The sequence below is a fragment of the Hypomesus nipponensis genome, chromosome 6, assembly GCF_054491055.1.
Source record: "Hypomesus nipponensis isolate SF chromosome 6, ASM5449105v1, whole genome shotgun sequence".
NCBI lineage: Eukaryota > Metazoa > Chordata > Actinopteri > Osmeriformes > Osmeridae > Hypomesus > Hypomesus nipponensis.
Window position 1 is genome coordinate 14,518,575 of NC_140366.1, and position 13,700 is coordinate 14,532,274.

A 13,700-nucleotide genomic window follows, 5' to 3' on the forward strand; every position below is an offset into this window, starting at 1 on the left:
TGACGTGAAGATGGTGGGAATTTCTTTGTCACAGGTTGGTCAGTGTCTCTGAGTTAGTCATTAGTGCTCCTTCCCTCAGAGTATCAGTTAGATTCAGTTAGCAGCAGTTAGCGGCAGTTAGATTCAGTTAGCGGCAGTTAGATTCTGCGCCGTAAAGCATGAAAATGAACTCCCTCAGTTCAGGCCATTTGTTTCGAATGAAACTGCCCTGGTAGGTCCTCAACAGACAGAGTCGGGTGCAACTCAAACCATTCCTTCCCACTAAACCTCCTGAAACCTCTCTGACTATATTACAAAGACCTCTTGGTTCTTCTTAGGCTTTCACGGTTCCTGCGGTAACCACTGACGACAGCGGCACTGATGTTCAAACCCCGCTGGTCGAGCCAAGTGCCACCTCCGTATCCCCTGCGGACCGGGGATTGTTTAGGCACAAGGGAAGTGAAGAGGAAGTATTGATCAGTTGCTGAAAAGGAACTCAGACTAAAAGCTGCCCACGGAGGGATGGAAGGAGGACAGGGAGGGCAGACTTGGCCTTTCTGCAAGTGTGAGGGACTGTGGAGAGAGGTTCTTTTGTCTTCTCTCTGACAGGGTTCTTTGGGGCTCCTGGTGACTTGCCGTCGTCTCCATTAGACCAAACTCTTTCAGAACCTTCTGTCGTCACGGGCCCCACAAATTCGTGGAGAGCAAGTTCCTGCTTTACAGTGACAAAAAGCGTTGGGTTTCAAAATATAAAACAAATAAAGGATACACAAGAATGTTTAAAAACACCAGCCTGCTGTGTTTTTGAGTGTATACTTATATGTGCAATGTTTTAACAACCATTACCAGGAACATCCTTTGTCCTCTGAGCGTTTTCAAAGTAGGGCACTCTTTGTGCCGGCTTCAGTAATTATGACCCTCTGAGAGATCCTGGTGGTTTGATCGACCTCCAGCCTGGCTCCGACGTGTTTGTCTCTCTCACAAGCCCACCTTGTAGCAGGCCCTCACTCAGCCTTCCCTGGCAGCAACTCTCACCATCTGTCAGAAACACTACACACACACACGCACGTACACACGCAAAAACAGACACAAGCATGCTTGACTTTGAAAGGCTCAGGAGCTCAGAGTGTTCTCTCCAGATCAGAGGAGGAACCTCACGTTCCTGAACTAGGCCCATCAACGTCAGCGGCTTTGCTCCTGTCGCACTCCGAGCTGTCAGTTTTACGGCTCATTCTTATCGCTGAGGAGAGGATGTTTGGCAGTTATTTGCTTCACTTGAAAGGTCCAGGTTGTTATTTTGCGGAAATGCTGAAATTGGTGTGATGTTGCGGGTTAAATGGAAGCAGAGAATGATTTCTTTGTTTGCACGTGTACATCCTTTTACAGTAAGAATAGTGAGTAGATGTGATGCACACAGCACTTCAGGTATGGATGCCCCACTGTGTCACTACAAAACACTTCCTCGTTTGGCATTGATGTCTGTAAATAAGAGTTTACGCTGATAAGGCCTCAAAAAGAGGGACCTGAGGACGGACGCCTGTCTGAACCAATCACTCGCCCCGAAGGGTCAAACGTTGTGATCTCACCTGGTCTCCACAGTCGAGCGTCAGCACGCTTGAACAGTTCCAGACAGTCTGGCCTCAGTGAAGGAGGACACACACACACACACTGCTATCATATCCCTCTGCCACAGTACACCAAACACCACAGCACCTCAGAATGACTGCTCAGCTGCCTGTCAGAGCTGTCGCTCAAACACTTGGCCAGTGGTGCAGATAGACGGCCACCACCACGGAAAACAAGAACACCGGGACGCAGGAGAGGAGGAAAAGAGACAGAGAGCAAAGAGCACCTGTAATGTCTTCTTCTCTCTCTCTGAGGGACAGTCAGGGCGTCTCGATTGAGACACACACACACACACACACACACACAAATGCAGGGCTGTATGCCTCCTGTCACTCTCATCCACTCTGGCTCTCTCACCCTCGGTTAACTCACCTAACCAAAAAACACATTGTGTTCCCGGTTGAAAGTGAATGCCTATAACGTTCAAACGTTCATGAAACGCTCCTCTCTTTCTCCCTCACTCTCTCTCCCTCCTCTTCTCTCTCTCCATTCCACCCTCTCTGTCTCTCTCGGTCCCCTCTCTGTTCTAAGTGCTTATCTTCTCACCCTCTAAGGCCAGTGTTGAGAAGAGGAGCAGCATAACATGGCTGCTTGCTGCTGGAGCCCTGAAGCAGCCTCTTCTAGACACTAATTCTAAAGGCTGTAGCGGTCTTGTGTGACCTTAAGGGGGGGATGACTACCAGTGAGGAGAACAACTGGCAATTAGGCCTTGTCTGATGAGTCAGCCTCCTCGCAAAAGCATCAAGAGAACCACCGCAAAACTCTGTAATAACATGACACCCTCCTCATCTTGTGTCCCCACATTGAGCGTGTTGTCAGATAGGACAACGTTTTTGAGACACTTCGAAGAAAACACTTCATGTCTTTGTGGACAATTTTGACGTGTGTCAACATCGCGGCTACACATCCCTTTGTCAGTTTGTTACCCGCTGCCATATTTAATGTGCTTTCTGTACTTACGTAAGGTTCTGATCCTGCCACCTGCAACCACTATTGTTTTTATCTTTCTCTGCATGGGTGACCCATTGAGTTGTTATTATTTTCGACATCTGAAGGATATTGACTTTCCTGTTTGTTTAAGTGGGCAGAAAGACAAGCCAGTTCACAGCATTTACTTTTGCCGTTTCCATTAGTGTGTGTCTGGGGTTTTGTGTGTCTGTCTTCGGTGTGCATGTGAGCAGTATGTGTGTGTCTGTGTGTAGTATGCACGTGTGTGTCTGTGTGCAGTGTACATTGTAGTATTTGCACTCTTTTACCACCAGACATTAAAACGTTTATTTGGCACCCTCTCTCCTGCTTTCATCAGCATATCGCTTTGAGGCTCCCATTATGCAAATGAACCTTCGGCTCTATAAACCTCATGTAAATAAAAGCAGGGAAAACACAAGAAAAATGACAGCCATAAATCTGGTCAACAGCCTCTTCATAAGGTAAGTAAAGCTGTTTCATATTGATCTTGAAGTTGTAGATATCCCCGCATTCATCAACGGGGAGTGGCAAGCACAAAAGTGTCAGATTGCCAGAGCCTGTGTCTGATTGTCGAGGAAAACAGCAAGACCTTCCCTTAATGCCTGTGCATTCACAACTTTTTACTGTCATGCAGACCATCTTTAAACTCTCCCTTGTTTATGAATGCACAATATCACCGACACGAGAACTGGTGCTGTTATTGTTGTTGCACTGCTGTAGATGAGTACTTTCATTAATCTGCCAGATGCTTTTATCCAAAGTAAAAAATAGTGTATTTAAGGAAAGTGCAGCTGAAAATCTAAGATCAGAAGTGTCTAGTTCTAACAGTATTTCGGAAGATGTTTTGCACAAACATCAGTGTGAGAAGAGCACTGGTGCTCTCTGATACCTCTGTGTGAATGCATGTGTCCACGCCAGCACCTACTCCATCCTGCGCCAACACATCAAGCACCAGAGCCTGTGTCCTCTCCAACAGACCCTGACCTTCTCACCCCGCCACAGCTTAACAAAAGCTTGGCACAGCCTCCTTTACCCCCTCTGTTGCTCCCTATCCCTCCCTCTATCACCCTCTCTCCCTCCATCATCCTCCCCCTATCGCCCTCTCTCCCCCTCCCCCCGATCAGCCTCTCTCCCTCCATCATCCTCCCCCAATCACCCTCCTTCTCCCTACCCTCCATCACCCTCACTCCCTCCATCATCCTCCCTCTTCAACTCCCTCCATCTCTTCCGCCCTCCCTCCCCCTCCCACCTTCCTCTTCCTCTTCACATCCTTCCTCTTCACCTTCCTCTTCCCATCTTCCCCTCCCTCCAAACCTCCTCCGACTGGCCACCATCAAACACACCCCAGAAGCTGACACCTTGGCCCGGACTCTCAGACACACAGCCCCCCCGGGGGCCCTCCTAGGCCTCCTGGTCATCCCCACATCAGACGCAGAGCCGAGATGAAACGATAATTACACACGTACAGAGGTTATGTGTCACAGATCAAATAATATGGATTTGGCCAACAGGGCGAGATCAGATATTGGCAAGACAGCAGGGCTGGCTCCTGTCCTGCCTGCCGTGGGCTCAGAAAAAAGCCAGACGAGGAACAAACCCAGAAACCAACTTGATCTTGTATCACTAGGAGTGTTTGGACTTTAATTGGCTACCAATGCAGCCCTGTTCCTTCAAAAATGAAATACAATGTTGTTTTTTTTCCCTTTTCAGTAAAAAGAGAAAAACATCAAGGGTTTATATTTTTTGTCACTGGAACCTAAGAGTAGAAGCCAATCAGATTCAGATACACAGAACTCAAGCGAAACTCGCTATGGGACACAAAGACACCAAAACGTATTCACTGGCTGTTGCTTGCAATCCCTCCCATCTTCTGAATTCTCAGTTTGGGAGGCTCACCTCTGGATGGGCTTCAGAATGACCACGGAACATGCTCCAACACTTGATTGTTCCTGGCACGGTTAGATGACAAAAAACAAAGTGTCTGAATATGTATCCATCCATTGATTTAGTGAATGTATAGCACGCAGAATGTGTCATTATGGAACTCTTTGCTTTTGCGCTCTTCCTTGCAACCACCAAAATTCTGGTAGAATAAGCACTATAGGTGTTCTGCTGTGCCACTGTCTCTGGCCTATCATCACCCCCACGGAATCACAATTGGACGTGTCCCTTTTTGTTTTTACTTAATCAGAACACTTGCTGAATGATAGTTTCACAAAAACACAGCAGTACAGCAATTTCTATCGAGCCAATTGACAAAATATGATGTTGGTTTGGCGGCAGTGAACTGTGATCTTGACACTGAGCATGCCTTCCAGACAGGGTGTAATTAGCCTAGCTTCTCACTGTTTGTAAAAAAAAAAACTATTATGAGCAGAAGACAATACATTGTCTCTCATAACAGTTTACAAGCGTTCTGACAGCAGGGAACCACAAACTCCAGTGTAGTTGTTGTATTTATCACACTCTCAGAAGAGCAGGGTGGTTGAAGAGAAGCCTGAGAAGACTGTGATTGAAGACTACAGAATGCATGGAATGTGAATAGAATGAGGCGGGATTCTAAAACGATGTTGTCCCTGGAACGAACACACAACTCAACACTTACGTTATTAGCGTTCCATCTCAGTTTTTTCCTTCTCTTTAAATGTTTTTCCTCTTTGCACAAACAAAGTGCATTAACAACCTCTGCAGGGTCATATTTATCGTTTGTTCAGCATTTTTGGAACAGTATTAGAAACCATTAGTTTTGTATACAAAAAAAGTCAAAAGCTCCCATACAGCTTCAGAAAATAAATTGATTGATTGATCCCCGCCCATCGACCAAGCCCAGCTTGTTGTATTGGAGTGCTATACCGTGCTTGCGTTGCAAATTGCAGTTTTTAGTTAACACAGCGCTTAATTAAAGGCACATGCTTGAGTGGTCACGCGGTCGTTGGAATCACAAAGGAGCCAATCACAGCGGGCCGTGCAGATAGTTCTGCCAGGCAGCCACACATAGCGCTGCGGCCAAGACGCAGAGCCCCCTGTATCTCCTGGCTGCTGGCACCAGATGGTAGTGCCAGTTACACAGATAGAACAAGAGAAGAGAGGGATGAGAGAGAGGGAAAGGGAGAGAAATAGAGAGAATGAGAGAGAGAAATAGATAAGAGAGAATTACAGAAATAGAGAGAAAGAGAGAGAGAGAGAAAAAAATGAGAAATTCAATAGGAGACAAGAGAGGGTGGCATAGAAAGAGGGCGATGAGGAAAAAGAAAAACAGGAAAAGAATAATAAACAAAAGGAAAAGGGAGAAAGCCTATCAGTTCAGTCAGATCATTAGATTTCTATACTCAGCAGCAGAGGCAGTAGAGCAGGGTGGATTTGCATAGCCTGGGGTTGGCATTGGCCCACTTTCCCCCCTCTCTGAAAAGCAGCCAGTGCCAATTCCATTATTTGTGTCGAGGCCGGTTCTGCGATGAAGAAAATAACAGCACTGGCTCGCAGTCAAAGACCTCAGCTCCACCCCCCTCTGGAGCGCCCAGGTCAGGGTCTGAAACCAACCCAGATATGTGCTGGGAGGGGACAGGTGACACTGTCCACATCTGTGGGGACGGGGACAGGGGGAGTGGCAGAGAGAAAAGGGGAGAGAGTGATACAGAAAAGATGAGGGAGATGGAGTCAGATGGCTGAGCGGTGAGGGAGTTGGGCGATTAATCAGAAGGTTGCCGAATCGATACCCAGCCGTGCCAAATGACGTTGTTTCCTTAGGCAAAGCACTTCACCCTACTTGCCTCGGGGGGAATTTCCCTTTACTGACTGTAAGTCGCTCTGGATAAGAGCGTCTGCTAAATGACTAAATGTAGATGAGAGAGAGAGAGAGAGAGAGAGAGAGAGAGAGAGAGAGAGAGTGAGAGAGTGAGTGAGTGAGTGAGTGAGTGAGTCCTTTTTTTGAAGTAAGATATTTATTTAAACTTCTGGTAAGGTGCTAACTGCATTTCATTAGGGCTGCACTGTGCTGTGCATGATGATACTCAAGTTTAATCAAATCTGGCTAACATTACGCACGCTCAATCCTCCTTTCTGTGACCATAAACGCCAGTTTTTTGATGACCTATCTATTCTTTACTTAGTTGTAACTATTTTAATTGTCTCAGCATATTGTCAGGTATTTCAATAGGAAACTCATTGACTCAGACGCACACACTCTAATGCCGCAGCTAACCATTCATTATTACAAGTAACAGTAACACTTTTACATGTATTTATTATACATTTTTGTAAACATGCATTTTAGCAAGCAAATTTACACAAACATCAATACATACCTTCTCATTGTGCCCTGTTTGCCCCCAAATTTATTAACAATAGGAGGTCGACTGTTTAATATTTGTTCTTACAAGTCACTCTACCATGAAATCACTGTTGGCAAGATCAAACTAAACATGTAATTATCAGGTTTGACCAAAGTTTTTTTTTTTTTATTAGTGATAATGTGGTATTGTTTGCATCGATGGGCACGACACACCAGGACTTAAAGGTAGGGTTGGTAATGTTGTTGAGATGCAATTTTCATCATATTTGTTGACATAAAATGAATATCCTGAAAAAAAACAATGAATCTAAATGTCTAACAATCAATCCGATATCACCAGATTCTGCATTAGAGGTAAGCACCTGTTCTTAATTTACTGTAAATAGCCCAACATGGCATGTTCCAACAAAAGAGCCATACAGACCATTAGACCAGACATTGGTTAAGTTGAATCAAAAATACTGGCTTAATCAACCAAAGAAATAACCAATTATTACCACATATTCTTACAGTTTTCAAGTAAAACTGTATGTCAAATGTTTAATAACAAGTTCTGATTGGGGAGAACAGCGTGTCAAGAATACACAGTGTTGATACTGGTTAGCAAACAGCTAAGAAACTTTGGGAGAACGTTAGGGGTTGGAAAGTAGTGCTGGATAGGGGGGATTATTTCACACTTGTAAGTTGTAAAGAAGCACAGTGAGGTTTTGGAAACCAATCCCAAGTCCCTCCAGGAGTCCCACAACCGCTGATAGCGGCGTAAATAATGATTGATGAGCCTTCTTCCCAGAGAGCAAGACCTCCACGGCCACTTTGGAAGCAATCTGTTTGCCCTGACGCTAGAAGTCAGGTCTTTTGGTAATGTCAGGGACCTTTAATTGTTTCTCTGTGGGGATGCGGGAACCATTAACTGAAGTCTTCGATAGATGTTTTCTCCAAAAGCCTCTGGACTTACTGCTAAACACTTTGCGTGGCTGTGTGTGCTTGAGTGAGTGTGTGTATATGTGTGCGTTATTGCATGTGTGTGTATTTGTTTGTCTATACAAGTGTGTGTGTGTGTGTGTGTGTGTATGGGCACCATAACCTCCTGGCATTCATCTATATTGATTGAGACAGATGCAACAGCAGCCGTGAAGGACATGCCCACAAATAGAAACTGAAATCAAGACTGTAGATAAATTGCGTTGGCGAGACAATCACACAGTGAACTGATTGTCAGGTTGGCATCTATATTCCTACCTGTCGTGACAAACTGTCCACTGGGGATGAGTATTGATACCTTTCTGCAGTGGGGAAGGGGGATGGAGATTAGAAAAGATGGATGGATGGAGAGAGAGAGAGAGAGAGAGAGAGAGAGAGAGAGAGAGAGAGAGAGAGAGAGAGAGAGGGGGAAATATAATATATTCAGTCTCCACACCCACTGGAGAAGCTGTGAACACTTGATTCAGTCACTATAGTTTTTTACTAATGCAACAAACGCACAATACCCTGTTTATGAGACAGGAGCCAGCCCTCTTACCCGAGATTTCCTTTTGGGAGAGCAAATGGGAAATTCAATCCTTTGTCTCTATTGTCCAAGGACTTCAACCTCTCCTGATTACTGATGTGCCTTTGTTTTGCAGGGTAGTGTGCTTGCATCCATTCCCTCCAAGGAAATCCTTTGGGCAAACAAATGTAATGCTGATCTCTGGTTTGACCATCCTCTGGTCTGAATCAAAATATATAGTGTTAAGACCTGGTGGAGAGACAAGACCAAGAAGAGACCAGGTCCAGAGTTGTGTTCAGTTCAGTATTCAATTCATGTTAATTCTTTTCCTTAGATCAACAAAGTATATTGAATTAAATTGAACGGATATGAATTGGATTGAATGGAGGTGACGAGAATGGAATTGAATGGAATAGAAGTTAATGGAATGGAATTCAACGGAAGTGAAAGGAAAGGAATGGAATTTAACAAATCCATTGCACTCTTTACCCTCGTAACGAGATCTTATATCTATCTTCCGTCTGAATGAACACATTATTACATGTAAATGTACATACAGGTCATCTATCTATCCAAACTGAATGAGAATCACATCAGCATGAATGCTTCCAGCATGTGCAGTATCTCACCCTCTCTTCAAACGTGTTGCGAAAAGGCTGCCAGTCCCTCTCCTCCTGGAACAGGGATCTTATCTCTTACACCCTGTTACCTTCTCTTTTCCATCTGGCATCTCCCTCTCCACCTCCCTCCCTCCCCTCCCGCCCAACACCTCTGCTTCTCCCTGCATCCTGCTCTCCTCTCCTCTGAGAGGGGTGGGTCAGCCTGTCAAGCTGCTAACAGAGGGCCTTACCTGCAGACACCTGCTTTGAGGATTGACTCGTTCGAAATTGGTGATGTTTTATGTGCGCCCTGTAGCTCAGGGGTTAAGTGTGTGCATGCTCAGGACTTATAGCAGGGGACTGGGTTCGATACCCCCCAGGGCTTTTATGTCCATGTCCTCTACCCTCTCTCTCTCTTTCCCTTAGATTTGCTGTCGTTCTACACGTCTCAATCCCAATGAAGCAGGAATACCCTCAAATACATCTTTCTCTTTTTAAAATGTTTTGATTTACCTCTGCTTTCCTCTCAAATCTGTTCAAATGATCTGATAAGAGTTTGCTGTGCAGTGTATCGTGAATTAACCTGCAATTGCTAGCAATGGATGGGGAAGAACTGTTGTCTAACTGCTTAGTAATTTGAGCATCTTTCTTCAAAATATGTCTTTGGCAAGTTGGTAAAATAGACAAGGTGTCCTTGTTTGATGGACTTTTATCTTCAGCTATCAACAGAAGTTGTTGGGTTTCAGAGAAAAATCAAAAGCAGTTTGTTACATTATTATTATTAGTTTTTTAATTAGTACTATTGTTATTGTAGAGACATTCTTTGGTTGCTATTGCCTCCAGCTTTCCATTCACTAGGCAGATCTGCTTCAAAGTAAGGATCGATAAAGGGATCATATCGAGAGAGATGCTGAATGGCCACAGCTCAAGCTGTTTTTTTATCTCACAAAGGCCAAAGGACAGCTATGTAATCCTATTAGATCATGAAGTCTCTGTGATTCTTTTGAATTCAGGTCACAGGTCAAGGTGGAGTGTGTCTGCCCTTTTAATCACTGTGAAAGAGAGGAGAGGAGGGCGGGGGGAAACCATTTTGAAATTTCTCACATTTTTCATTTTGCTACATTCCTCTACAGTAAAACAAAACTGCACCTGTATTTTTATCACTTTGATGTATTATTCATCCCCTCGCTCCTGTCACGTATTATTGATGAAAATCTCCCACAGACTCACAATTGACACACGTTTGTTCTTTTTAGTCAGCAGGGAAAGGTCAGAGCGCTCGTTCAGAAGCAGGACTGCAGGCTCTGCATCCAGCCCTGGCATCCAGAGGAGAAGCTGCTCAAGAACGTCTTGTTCCTGGTTCACACTGAGTTCACCTTCACAGGGTTTTTTTCTGATCCAATCAAATTTAATTTAGGAAAAAAGAGCAACCAATCCCAGGGGTTAAATTCTGCTGATGTTTTTTTTTTGTTTTGTTTTTTTGATGTCATCACTCAGTAGACAAAATGAAACTATTTTGCAACTAAACACGAATCATAGACAACCCAAACCTGAGTGATGAATGTAATTCCACACAATGCACTCATAGTGATGAATACCTTTCTCTATTTCAGCATTTGCCAATTTATAACCATTGCCATAATCCCTCATAGCACATCATTGCATTAAACCCCATTAATCCTTACTCAAAGGTCTTTCACATTTAGTAACCAAGAGCTGCCTTAGACATCCTCCTCTTTCTAAATCACTCTGATATATTTTCTGTGTTTCTGAATAGAGCATAGACTGTGCCAAGCAATATTCGTGTTTTAATTGCTGACGCATGCATTCATTGATGACAGCTGTCTGACTGGCTGGCACCTTCTCTCCTTTTGACCTCATAATGACTGTTCTAAGCACACACACTCACACACACACACGCACACACGCACACACGCACACACACACACACACACACACACAAACACACGTATACACACACACAAACGCATGCACACACAAACACAGTCACTCCACTTCTTGTTCATGTACCTCAGCCAAATGGCTCCTTAATGGACTTTTAAGGTGATGTGTGCTGGCTGGCCGTGATAGGATCAGTCCCATTATGACACCACTGAGCCAGCGTGGCAGGGAGGAGAGCTGATCTTCGGACAGGACGGAGGCTATCTCCTGCCTCATCTCTGCTGAGAATGAGATACCGCTCATGACCTTCCCCAGATAACCATCTTCATGCTGTTTCTGGGCTGACAGGACAGTCTTGGGCCTGCTGCTCTGGGGAGCAGGCATGTTGTTGCAAACACCCAGTAAAGACTCACTGTAGTGGCTTTCTCTGCCTTTCTCCCTCACTCACTCACTCGACCACCCACTCACTCTTACCATCGCTCGCTCTCACTCTTACCATTGCTTGCTCGCTCACTCAATTACTTCCTCTCTCTCTCTCTCTCTCTCTCTCTCTCTCTCTCTCTCTCTCTCTCTCTCTCTCACTCTCACTCTCACTTTCACTCTCACTCTCACTCTCACTCACCCACTCACTTAATGACTCACCTCACCTACTCTCAAGCATTCTCTCTCTCTGTCTTTCTCACTCACTAGCTCACTCATTCACTCACTTTCTTTCTCCCTGTCTCTCTCTCTAACACACACACACACACAAACACACACACACACACACACACACACACACTCACTCCTTTTCTAGTCATTGCAACAAAATACCAGACCTCAAAATAGAAGACATTACAGTAACATGCAAAATTGAGACTGATACAATCAATTTGGCTTTATTACAGTAAATTAGCTGCATTTCATTCAAGTGAAGAATCACTCGTGTAAGAGTAACACTAGACAGATAATTGAATTGGTACATTACTGTAGTATGAGCTCGTCAATTTTTACAGTAAAAGCCCAAAACAAATTAGTGCCCATTCAATAAAAGTATATTTTTGAAATAATTTGAACGCTAGACAATGCTGTTGGGCCTCTTTCTGCATCTTTAGAGAAGAAGAATATATAAATGATTTTCAGTAATGCAGGCTAATTACAGTAATGTTGCTAGATTGTGTCCTGTCACACAAACAAGCAATCACTGAGTATAGGGTGAGTTCTAATGAGTGGATTTTGAAAAGGAAAACATGTTACATTCTCATGTGTTGTTAGTATAGGATGTGAGTGTGTATGTGTGAGAGAAAGAAAGAGAGAGAAGAAATAAGAAAGGGACACAGGTGGCTTTGTGTTACTCACTTGATTTTAATGAAGTTTGGGGTGCTTGAAATGATAGCCCTATGGATTGGAGACAGACAGACCAGCTGTGAATGAAACAAATTGAAAAGTGAGAATCCGTAGCTCCACTGTTTAATTACAAAGAACAAAATAGAAAATCCAATTAGCTTTTTGTGTTGTTGTCGAGCAGCTACAGCCGTTTTCGTTTTACGTTATGCACCTGCAATGCCTGATTAATTTGAGGCTTGAAATTCAAACAAGCCTCAACAACTATAAAATTCAACAGACTCTTGTTGAGTGGATCAAATTTATGGGCCAGACATAAAAATTAATTGTGTTTGTTATATTGTTACAGTTTCCTTTTTATGAACACTCAATGAATTGCGGTTCCAGTTTGTATGAGCCAGGTTTCATATTTTCCTATGCTTATGAGCTGGCAACCTCCACCTTTTCATAGATTTGCAAAAGGCAGGATAAACAAGACCAAAACTGCCAAGATTTATTTGTGGCCGAATTTTGGGGGAGACTGGGAGGTAATGTTTTTTAGTGTTGCCTAGCAACACCTCCTGTATATTTCAATTGATTCTTAATTTGAAAAAAAATGATTGCACTCTCTCTCTCTCTCTTTTGTCTTTGTCTTCTCTTTCTATTCCTCTCTCTTTCGGGTGTAACATTGTTTCCCAGGTGTTGACAGCACACTAACAAACATATTCTCTTCATGTCTTTTGTCACTGCAGCCTCTGTCACACTAAAGATTTGAACTAAACAGCAAAAACAACATTTCCAACATTTGACATTTGCAATTGCATTTTAGAAGCAGCAAAAAGGTGAATCACTTTGCCTTGGCTGGTGAGTACAGAACACCCACAACTGAGGCATGAAGCAGGTGTACTTTACTAAACCCCAACCCAATAGATACAGTCCTGTGCGGGAAAGTCTTAACTAGCTTCCCATTAAGTTGTTTTTCACCACACAACCTCCCTGAACAGGCAGTGTGAAAGAAGCAAAGATGCGAACGCTGACAAGACAGAGTCACAGTGTGTGAGAGACCATGGTGAGATGGAGCAGCGTTCAGTGGCTCTCATGTCTCAGCCAAGCACTCTCCATGGGCTGACTGTCTGTTGGCATTCTCTGAAGAACTCCTCTTTTATTACGCTGAACGTATTTCTTTGCAGAGATTTTTTCTTTTTAGTTGTCAAGATTTTCTTTCATGATGGGAAGTCCCTGACGAGACCTGGGGTGCTTTGTAGAAGCGTCACTTTGAGAAGTGATATGTCATTACTAAGTCCCTCGATTGGGCCACTGACGGAAAAGCTTTAGAAAGTACAATCCACATTGTAATTACAGGTTTCTGACGCCAAGCTGGAAGGCACTGGCTTGTCGGTCAGGCGCAAAATTGAAAATGCAATCATCTCTGTTTACATTTCCACAGAGAACAGCATCTTTCGACTGAAGATTTAACAATTAAGTGTGAGCCTTGGGATCGCTGTCCTAAAACCTCCCTGTCCATCTCCACTCCCAGTCACATAAA